General features: G+C 31.6%; 1 long non-coding RNA gene and 1 pseudogene across 1 annotated transcript in view; one reads left to right on the top strand and one right to left on the bottom strand.

The window, feature by feature from the left end:
• LOC145254897 (uncharacterized) overlaps positions 1 to 9,986 on the top strand; it is a 12,393-nt gene extending 2,407 nt beyond the window's left edge. The window contains exons 2-4 of the long non-coding RNA XR_013863835.1: positions 1,312 to 1,341; positions 6,249 to 6,278; positions 9,957 to 9,986. This is a non-coding gene — a long non-coding RNA (uncharacterized LOC145254897). The remainder of the gene's footprint in view (positions 1 to 1,311; positions 1,342 to 6,248; positions 6,279 to 9,956) is intronic.
• Positions 8,917 to 9,033, bottom strand: LOC145263642 (5S ribosomal RNA; annotated as a pseudogene).
• Positions 9,987 to 10,217: the final 231 nt, after the last annotated feature.

Consider the following 10,217-nt stretch of genomic DNA (forward strand, 5'->3'; position numbering starts at 1 on the left):
ACAGACGTTTTTATCTATTGATTCTGTTTTTGAGCCTTTTGAATTTCCGAATGTTCACTTCTGGCAGGAACTGTCTGATGTAATTGTTATATTTGTTGTAAGTCAGAGTACTTTCCAATCCTTCTGGGTTCATCATGAGGAAAGATTAATCCTAACTGGTTTTGAACAAACTGCATATTTTTTTTTAATAAAGTGTATATTTATTTCATTTGTTAATTTAACTTTACAAAATCAAATACAAATTTTCATTTATTATTGGACCGTTCAAGTACAAATATGTTGTCAACAAAACTTTTCCTAAATTGAGACAAAGGAATGTTGATTAGTCAAGTGGTTAAATATAACATTGTTTTCAGAGCGTAGCATAGTATGGTTAGTTTAAATATACTTAAGGAAAAAAAGCTGCCTAAATATATATATATATATATATATATATATATATATGTACATACATTATATGTGTGTTTGTATGCAAATAAATAAACAAGACAAGATCAATTAAAATAAATGATTCAAAAAATATTTTCCCTGGAGCGATCTCATTGCCAAACTTTCAGAAAAAAATCCCTCAACAAGCTACAACCACTATATATGATTTCCCCCACTCTTTATCTGTGCCTAAATTTAAATGCAAATTTCATGAACAAAGCTTCTTTCCAAGAACTGCAAACCTTTGGAACACTTTTGCTGGCCTACTTCTCGGTTGAATTCAATTGGTAGCCTTCAAATCGACTGAAAACGAGTTCTTGTTGAGCCGTCACCATAAATAATCTAATTCTATTCAACTTACACTATTAACGAATACTACACTACCACCTTACATTCATTAACCCTTATCCTCGAGTGGCTTTCGAGTCTTGATGAGTGGTAACTCCAAAAAAAAAAAAACATACACATCTGTTTGATCCTGGTAATCAGTTTTCCCTGGTATTTTAGAATGTATGATTCACAGCTGCTCCCATACATAATAGTAACTGAGACTGAAACCAGTAAAGTTTGAGTTGTGGCAATGGGGGTGGGGGGCCAGCTGTTGGGACAGCAATTCAATATAACCATTTGAATTAAGTCTGATATCTTTTCCAATGATGTGGAATGGCATGATGTGGTCTTCACTGAATCATACTGAAATACATTAAGGTTTGCAAATCTTGGTCTTTATCACACACAGGACTTTGTGCATGTGAACTATAGGTGAACCACTCGTAGTTCTGTTATTTATAAAGATTCTTCTATTAGTTCCAAAATATAACACAGTCTCCATTATAATAAGATATAAAATTTACTTTATGATGTATTTTGCACTTTTTTCAGTGGAACCTGCCAGTTCCGATCCACATAGAGGTAAGTCAAACATTTTAAATAAAATATAATATATACTATCTTTTTTACTATTTTATTTGCTACTGGAAGAATAGCAGAAACTTGCAATGAAATGAGCATGTGAAAAAAGATATTGTTATTTGAATATAACAGCTTACATTGTAGACTTTATAATCAAGTTTATCGGCTGTTTTCACTACAGTCTCCAGATAATGTTTGGTTATCAGGAGAGAATATACACCATTTCAGACCCTTCCTCTCAATGGCTTTTCATAATATTGCCTGCCCCTCATTGATGTTAGACCCTATTATATGATTTGTATTTAAATCAAACAAACTTTGCATTTCTCGTGATATTCAAAACTTAGGATCTCACATTTTTTATAACAACTGAAAATCTCACATTATTATTGTGTGAAAACGACAAAAGTATATGTCATTGACTGGGTTCAAAAACAACCTACAGAAAATGGACTCTGATTTATGAAAGTATGATAGGTTATGAAAAGGGAGGGTTGTAAAGAGATAGCTTCGAATCTGGGGGTATCAAAACCAAAGCAAAATATGATGAAAGTAAAAATAAAATAGATAAACCTCATAATTGATTATACCATACATGTTCACACTGAATCACTTATCACAATATTCGGTTGATCTATATTATAAAACCTTGTTAAACTTTGTGAAATATATCCATTCTATAGAGGTCAGGCGCGAACGAATACCCCATAATTTTATTATACCATATTTCTTCAAAGTGAAACATAATTATCAAAGTATACTTACGCAGATAGATATGAAAAGTCTTTATTAAAGTTTGTGCCTATTTCCATTCTCTGGGGGCCAGACGTGAACGCAGACCCCACAATTTTATTATATCATCCCTATTTAAGTTAAAACATATTTATCAAAGTATTATTATGTACATCTATATCAAAAACCCTTGTAAACGTTTTCTTTTTTAATTTTTTAATTTTTTATTTCCATACTTTGTGGACCAGGGCGAACGTAGACCCCACAATTTTAATGAACCACCATTCTACCAGATCAACCATACCCATTCCTGTGTCTCGATACAACTTCTATCATTATATGTGATCAGTTTTCTATAATAGTCAACCATATAGGAGCCAATCATGACCACACACACACAGACGTTCAGCTTTATATTATAGATTTCATGAAATGGACGTTTTTGTCTATTGATTCTGTTTTTGAGCCTTTTGAATTTCCGAATGTTCACTTCTGGCAGGAACTGTCTGATGTAATTGCTATATTTGTTGTAAGTCAGAGTACTTTCCAATCCTTCTGGGTTCATCATGAGGAAAGATTAATCTAACTGGTTTTGAGCAATTTGCATTTTTTTTTTTTTAATAACGTGTATATTTCATTTGTTAATTTAACTTTACAAAATCAAATACAAATTTTCATTTATTATTGGACCGTTCAAGTACAGATATGTTGTCAACAAAACTTTTCCTAAATTCAGACAAAGGAATGTTGATTAGTCAAGTGGTTAAATATAACATTGTTTTCAGAGCGAAGCATAGTATGGTTAGTTGAAATATACTTAAGAGAAAAAAAGCTGCCTATATATATATATATATATATATATATATATATATATATATATATATATATATATATATATATATATATATGTGCATTTTTATGCAAATGAATAAATAAACAAAACAAGATCAATTAAAATAAATGATTCAAAAAATATTTTCCCTGGAGAGATCTCATTGCCAAACTTTCACAAAAAAATCCCTCGACTAGCTACAACCACTGTATATGATTTCCCCCACTCTTTATCTGTGCCTAAATTTAAATGCAAATTTCATGAACAAAGCTTCTTTCCGAGAACTGCCAACCTGTAGAACACTCTTGCTGGTCTGCTTCTCGGTTGAATTCAACTGGTAGCCTTCAAATCGAATGAAAACGAGTTCTTGTTGAGCCGTCCTCATAAATAATCTAATTCTATCCAATTTACACCATTAACGAATACTACACTACCAACTTACATTCATTAACCCTTATCCTCGAGTGGCTTTCGAGTCTTGATGAGTGGTAACTCCCAAGTAAATGAAGAAAAAATGAACGTACACATCTGTTTGATCCTGGCAATTAGTTTTTCCCTGGTATTATAGAATGTAATGTTGATGTCTTTCACAGCTGCTTCCATACATAATAGTCACTGAGACTGAAACCATTAAAGTTTGAGTTGTGGCAATAGGGGTGGGGGCCAGCTGTTTGGACAGCAATTAAATATAACCATTTGAATTGAGTCTGATATCTTTTTCAATGATGTGGAATAATCTAGGATCCACATAGAGGTAAGTCAAAAATTTTAAATAGAAAAATAATATATGCTATCTTTTTTAATATTTCTCAGATAATGTGTATTAGAATAATATTTGCTACTGGAAGAGTAGCAGAAACTTGCAATGAAATTAACAACTGAAAGAAGATATTGTTATTTGAATATAACAGCTTACCTTGTAGACTTTATAATCAAGTTTATAAGCTATTTTCACTAGTCTCCAGATAATGTTTGGTCATCAGGAGAGAATATACACCATTTCAGACCCTTCCTCTCAAAGGCTTTTCATAATGTTGCCTGTCCCTCACTGATATGAGACCCTATTATCTTAATTGTATTTAAATTAAACAAACTTTGTATTTCTCATGATATTCAAAACTTAGCATCTCACATATTTTATAATAAGTTAACATCTCACATCATTATTGTGTGAAAACGAATATATATATATATATATATATATATATATATATATATATATATATATATATACTAGCAAAAGTACCCGTTGTTGACTGGGTTCAAAAACAGCCTACAGAAAATGGACTCTGATTTATGAAAGTATGGTAGGTTATGAAAAGGAAAGGTTGTAAAGAGATAGCTTCGAATTTGGGAGTATCAAAACCAAAGCAAAATATGATGAAAGTAAAAATAAAATAGATAAACCCCATAATTTATTATACCATACCTGTTCACACTGAAACACTTATCACAATATTCTGTGGATGTATATTAAAAAAAAACCTTGTTAAACTTTGTGACATATTTCCATTCTATTGAGGTCAGGCGCGAACGAACACCCCATAATTTTATTATACCATATTTCTTCAAACTGAAACATAATTATCAAAGTATACTTACGCAGATAGATATGAAAAGTCTTTATTAAAGTTTGTGCCTATTTCCATTCTCTGGACGCCAGGCACAAACACAGACCCCACAATTTTATCATACCATCCCTATTTAAATTAAAACATATTTATCAAAGTATTATTATGTACGTCTATATCAAAAACCCTTGTAAACGTTTTCTTTTTTAATTTTTAATTGCATACTTTGTGGACCAGGCGCGAATGCAGACCCCACAATTTTAATGAACCACCATTCTACCAGATAAACCATACCCATTCTTGTGTCTTGATACATCTTCTATCATTATATGCGATCAGTTTTCTATAATAGTCAACCATATAGGAGCCATCCATGACCAGACACACACACGCACACACATGGAGACGTTCAGCTTTATATTATAGATTTCATGAAATAGACGTTTCTGTCTATTGATTCTGTTTTTGAGCCTTTCGAATTTCCGAATGTTCACTTCTGGCAGGAACTGTCTGATGTAATTGCTATATTTGTTGTAAGTCAGAGTACTTTCCAATCCTTCTGGGTTCATCATGAGGAAAGATTAATCTAACTGGTTTTGAGCAATTTGCATTTTTTTTTTTTTAATAACGTGTATATTTATTTCATTTGTTAATTTAACTTTACAAAATCAAATACAAATTTTCATTTATTATTGGACCGTTCAAGTACAGATATGTTGTCAACAAAACTTTTCCTAAATTCAGACAAAGGAATGTTGATTAGTCAGGTGGTTAAATATAACATTGTTTTCAGAGCGTAGCATAGTATGGTTAGTTTAAATATACTTAAGAGAAAAAAAGCTGCCTATATATATATATATATATATATATATATATATATACATATGTGCATTTTTATGCAAATAAATAAATAAACAAAACAAGATCAATTAAAATAAATGATTCAAAAAATATTTTCCCTGGAGCGATCTCATTGCCAAACTTTCACAAAAAAATCCCTCGACTAGCTACAACCACTATATATGATTACCCCCACTCTTTATCTGTGCCTAAATTTAAATGCAAATTTCATGAACAAAGCTTCTTTCCGAGAACTGCCAACTTGTAGAACACTCTTGCTGGTCTGCTTCTCGGTTGAATACAACTGGTAGCCTTCAAATCGAATGAAAGCAAGTTCTTGTTGAGCCGTCCCCATAAATAATCAAATTATACTCAATTTACACCATTAACGATTACTACACTGCCACCTTACATTCATTAATCCTTATCCTCGAGTGGCTTTCGAATCTTGATGAGTGGTAACTCCCAAGTAAAAAAAAAAAAAAAAAAAAAAAAAACATACACATCTGTTTGATCCTGGCAATCAGTTTTTCCCTGGTATTTTAGAATGTATGGTTGATGTCTTCCACAGCTACTCCCATACATAATAGTAACTGAGACTGAAACCAGTAAAGTTTGAGTTGTGGCAATGGGGGTGGGGGGCCAGCTGTTGGGACAGCAATTCAATATAACTATTTGAATTAAGTCTGATATCTTTTCCAATGATGTGGAATGGCATGATGTGGTCTTCACTGAATCATACTGAAATACATTAAGGTTTGCAAAACTTGTTCTTTATCACACACAAGACTTTGTGCATGTGAACTGTAGGTGAACCACTCGTGTTTCTGTTATTTATAAAGATTCTTCTATTAGTTCCAAAATATAACACATAGTCTCCATTATAATAAGATATAAAATTTACTTTATGATGTATTTTGCACTTTTTTCAGTGGAACCTGCCAGTTCCGATCCACATAGAGGTAAGTCAAACATTTTAAATAAAATATAATGTATACTATCTTTTTTACTATTTCTCAAATAATGTGTATTAGAATAATATTTTCTACTGGAAGAATAGCAGAAACTTGCAATGAAATGAACAACTGAACAAAGATATTGTTATTTGAATATAACAGCTTACCTTGTAGACTTTATAATCAAGTTAATCAGCTGTTTTCACTACAGTTTCCAGATAATGTTGGGTCATCAGGAGAGATTTCAGACCCTTCCTCTCAAAGGCTTTTCATAATATTGCCTGCCCCTCACTGATATGAGACCCTATTATCTTAATTGTATTTAAATCAAACAAACTTTGCATTTCTCGTGATATTCAAAACTTAGCATCTCATGTATTTTATAATAAGTTAATATCTCAGTTAATATCTCACATCTTTATTGTGTGAAAACGAATATATATATATATAATTAAGTTATCAAAGAGTAAATACTTAACAAACAGAACTTATCAAGATAAGAAATGCTCAATACTATTAAGAGTAGCAAAAAATAATATACCTACTTTTGATTACTGTTTACCATATTATCCTATTCCTTCATTCTCATTTCGTATCTAATCTTATTAAGCCAGTTTTTTTTTCTATATTTGCATTTGGTATAATTTTGGCCCTTCTCCTTGTAGTGATACTGGGGAACTATTTTCATACCTGTAACATCTGTAACCCCTTGGCGTATGAATATAGACGATATAATTCACTTCACTCTTGGAAATGGGTTGACTACCCCACATGCTTCTACCCTCATATATATAAACTATTAATTCTATAATGATATGTCTTTGTTACATTATATAACAACCAAACATCGACAAGATACACCTGAAGAAGGTAAAAGGTTACATCGACCGAAACTGTGAAAATCACACTCAAGATGAGAACAGTAGTCTGATGAATCCAAATAATACAAATAAGTAATGGTCATTGCAAAAATTCAGAAATGTTATATAACTTTTATTCCTCATATTTCATTATATATATATATATAGTGTTATAATGGAATAAATCCAGAGGAAATCCGGGTATGAGAGCTCAATGTGGTAAACAGAGCAATAAGATAAAAATTATAACACGGAAATTACATAATTGTCGATGCAATAATTTATTTCAACCTTATGGTATTTTCAAGCATCTGAATATGATATGATATTGATATGATGCTTGAAAATACCATAAGGTTGAAATAAATTATTGCATCGACAATTATGTAATTTCCGTGTTATAATTTATATATATATATATATATATATATATATATATATATATATATATATATATATATATATATGAGAGAGAGAGAGAGAAATAAAATTAAAACTGTAAGTTGAAATTTACAATCAAAATTTATGGTTTGACTGAATACTCCAAAAGACAATTTACAAAGTCCTATTTTCGCCTTTTGAATCTTCATGCAAGCTGAAATGTTATGCACGGTCCGTTTTTATCATCTTTTACATTTCCCACAATATTTCCCTCATTGTTTTTAAAGAACATGTACGTCTTTGCAATTTATGACTATAATAAATTGCAGTTTCACGTAATGCTATAACCAGCAAATTCTAGCATTGCTACAAATATAATTTGCTGATTTCTTTCTGTCCTCTGATGAGAAAAATAGCAAGAATAGCTTTCTTTTAAATTCCAGAAGATAAGGATTTTGTAAATTGTTTTTTGGAGTATTCAGTCGAACAATAAATTTTTATTGTAAATTTCAACGTACAGTTTTAAGTTTCTTTCTCTTATAATAAGCTCTACTCTCTATTGTGTATTGAGCTTTTTCATTCATTTGGGATTAAATTATCTATATATAAATACTGGTATTTATATATAGATTGAAGTTTGTCATTGCGTATATCAGGTAAACACATCTTTTTTGATTTCATTATTTTATTATGAAATGAAATAGACGTTTTTGTCTATTAATTCTGTTTTTGAGCCTTTTCAATTTCCGAATGTTCACTTCTGGCAGGAACTGGCTGATGTAATTGCTATGTTTATTGTAAGTCAGAGTACTTTCCAATCGTTCTGGGTTCATCGTCAGGGAAGATTAATCTAACTGGTTTTGAACAATTTACATTTTTTTTTTTTTTTTTTCATAACGTGTATATTTATTTCATTTGTTAATTTTTTTTTTAACTTTACAAAATTTCAGGATGGTAAAGTTTATTTTATTGATAGTAATCTTTTTTTAGTTTTTATTACTAATGCTTTTAGTAATTCAAATTTTCATTTATTATTGGCTCATTCAAGTCCATATATGTCAACTAAAATTTTCCTAAACTGAGACAAAGGGTAGGAATATTGATTAGTCAAGTGGTTAAATATAGGACTGTTTTTAGAGTAAGGCATGGTATGGTTAGTTGAAATATACTTAAGGGAATAAAAGCTGCCTAAATATATATATATATATATATACATAGAAGGACTCCTTCAGACTTTGACAGACTATAGATACCCACAAAGGAGTGCCTGCATATGAAATTCTTGTGGTAGGAGGTGCGCAATCTCCAACCACACCTCTCCTGAGTCAACATTGTTAAATACCAGTGGAAAGTGAAGTGAACGTACAGGACAACTGGAAACAAATGCCGAGATAAGCGGAGAGCACATACAGCTCCTAGAATTCCCAAATGGTCAACCATCTGGTACTAACTAGGCTCAACGTTGCTTAACTTCGGTGATCTGGCGAGAACCGGTGTGTCAACGCAATTATACCGTATACATACATGATGATTGCAACGTCTTGTCAGACGAGTGCCACTCCCTCAGACACTTAAAGTCCATGAGCCCAAAAATGACTTCCATTGCCACAGGACCATTTTTATAGACAAATGCCTAAGGGAGTATCTATGCACAGATGATGTTACAGAGCCTTAGCTTTGTACGACAGCTAAGTCTCTCTCTCAGTTCAAAATGTTGAGATCCAGCAACAAGCAAGAGCAAGATAGCCAGCAACAAGTTAAACTGCAGACCAACTTAATGCGTGTACTGGTCTCCCGCTTTCCGTTTTTTTTAATCAGAGATTTGCTTCTCCTAGAAAGGTTGTCTTCACCACGGCTTACAGGAGCCCTCTCCACCCCAACACACACATACATACATACAAACACACACGATGCTAGTTGGCTGTTGACTCCGAAAAAGGGTCCATTCGCCCTTTGGAAGGTCTTGATTTTAATCCTTCAGGGAGACTAACCACCCTCCTCACCAAACAAGTTTGGTGGGGGAACCAGTTTAGTTGCCGGGGTTTCGACCATGAGGCAGGTAGTACTGGGTTACATGATACCAGTAGCATATGACATGACCTGACACATACATACATACATACATACATACATTATATGTGTATGTGTATACAAATAAATAAATAAAAATAAGTGAATAAAAAATATTTTCCCTGGATAGATCTCTTCTTTTATTGCCTGTTTTCCTTGACTGGTGTTTTAGTCAATTCTGTTTTCACTATACAATACAATACAAATTCTTTATATAACATTCTTCCAACCATCAATCATACCTGTGAATATACTATTTAGAAAGATTCTTCTATTAATCTCAAAATAACTCCCATAATCTCCATTACAATAAGATATAAAGTTTGCTAATGTTTCTAAAGGCTGACAAAATATATTTTGTACTTTATTTCAGTAGGACCCAGCAGTCACGATTCCCATACAGGTAAGTGAAATATTTAAAAAAAAAAATAAATAAATAAATAAAAAAAAAGTACTATCTTTTTGAACATTTTTAATTTAATTTCAAATAATGTTTATTAGAAGAATATGCTAGAAAATATATGTTCACTCGGGTCACACATTTTTGCTTGTAAAAACTTACTTTAAATCTAAATGAAGCCATTTTAGAATAATAAGATAGATGGGTTGTCCTTTGAGTGATGAAGAATATTAA

Source organism: Euprymna scolopes, chromosome 3 (assembly GCF_053919585.1).
Source record: "Euprymna scolopes isolate OS-2025 chromosome 3, ASM5391958v1, whole genome shotgun sequence".
Taxonomy (NCBI): Eukaryota; Metazoa; Mollusca; class Cephalopoda; order Sepiida; family Sepiolidae; genus Euprymna; species Euprymna scolopes.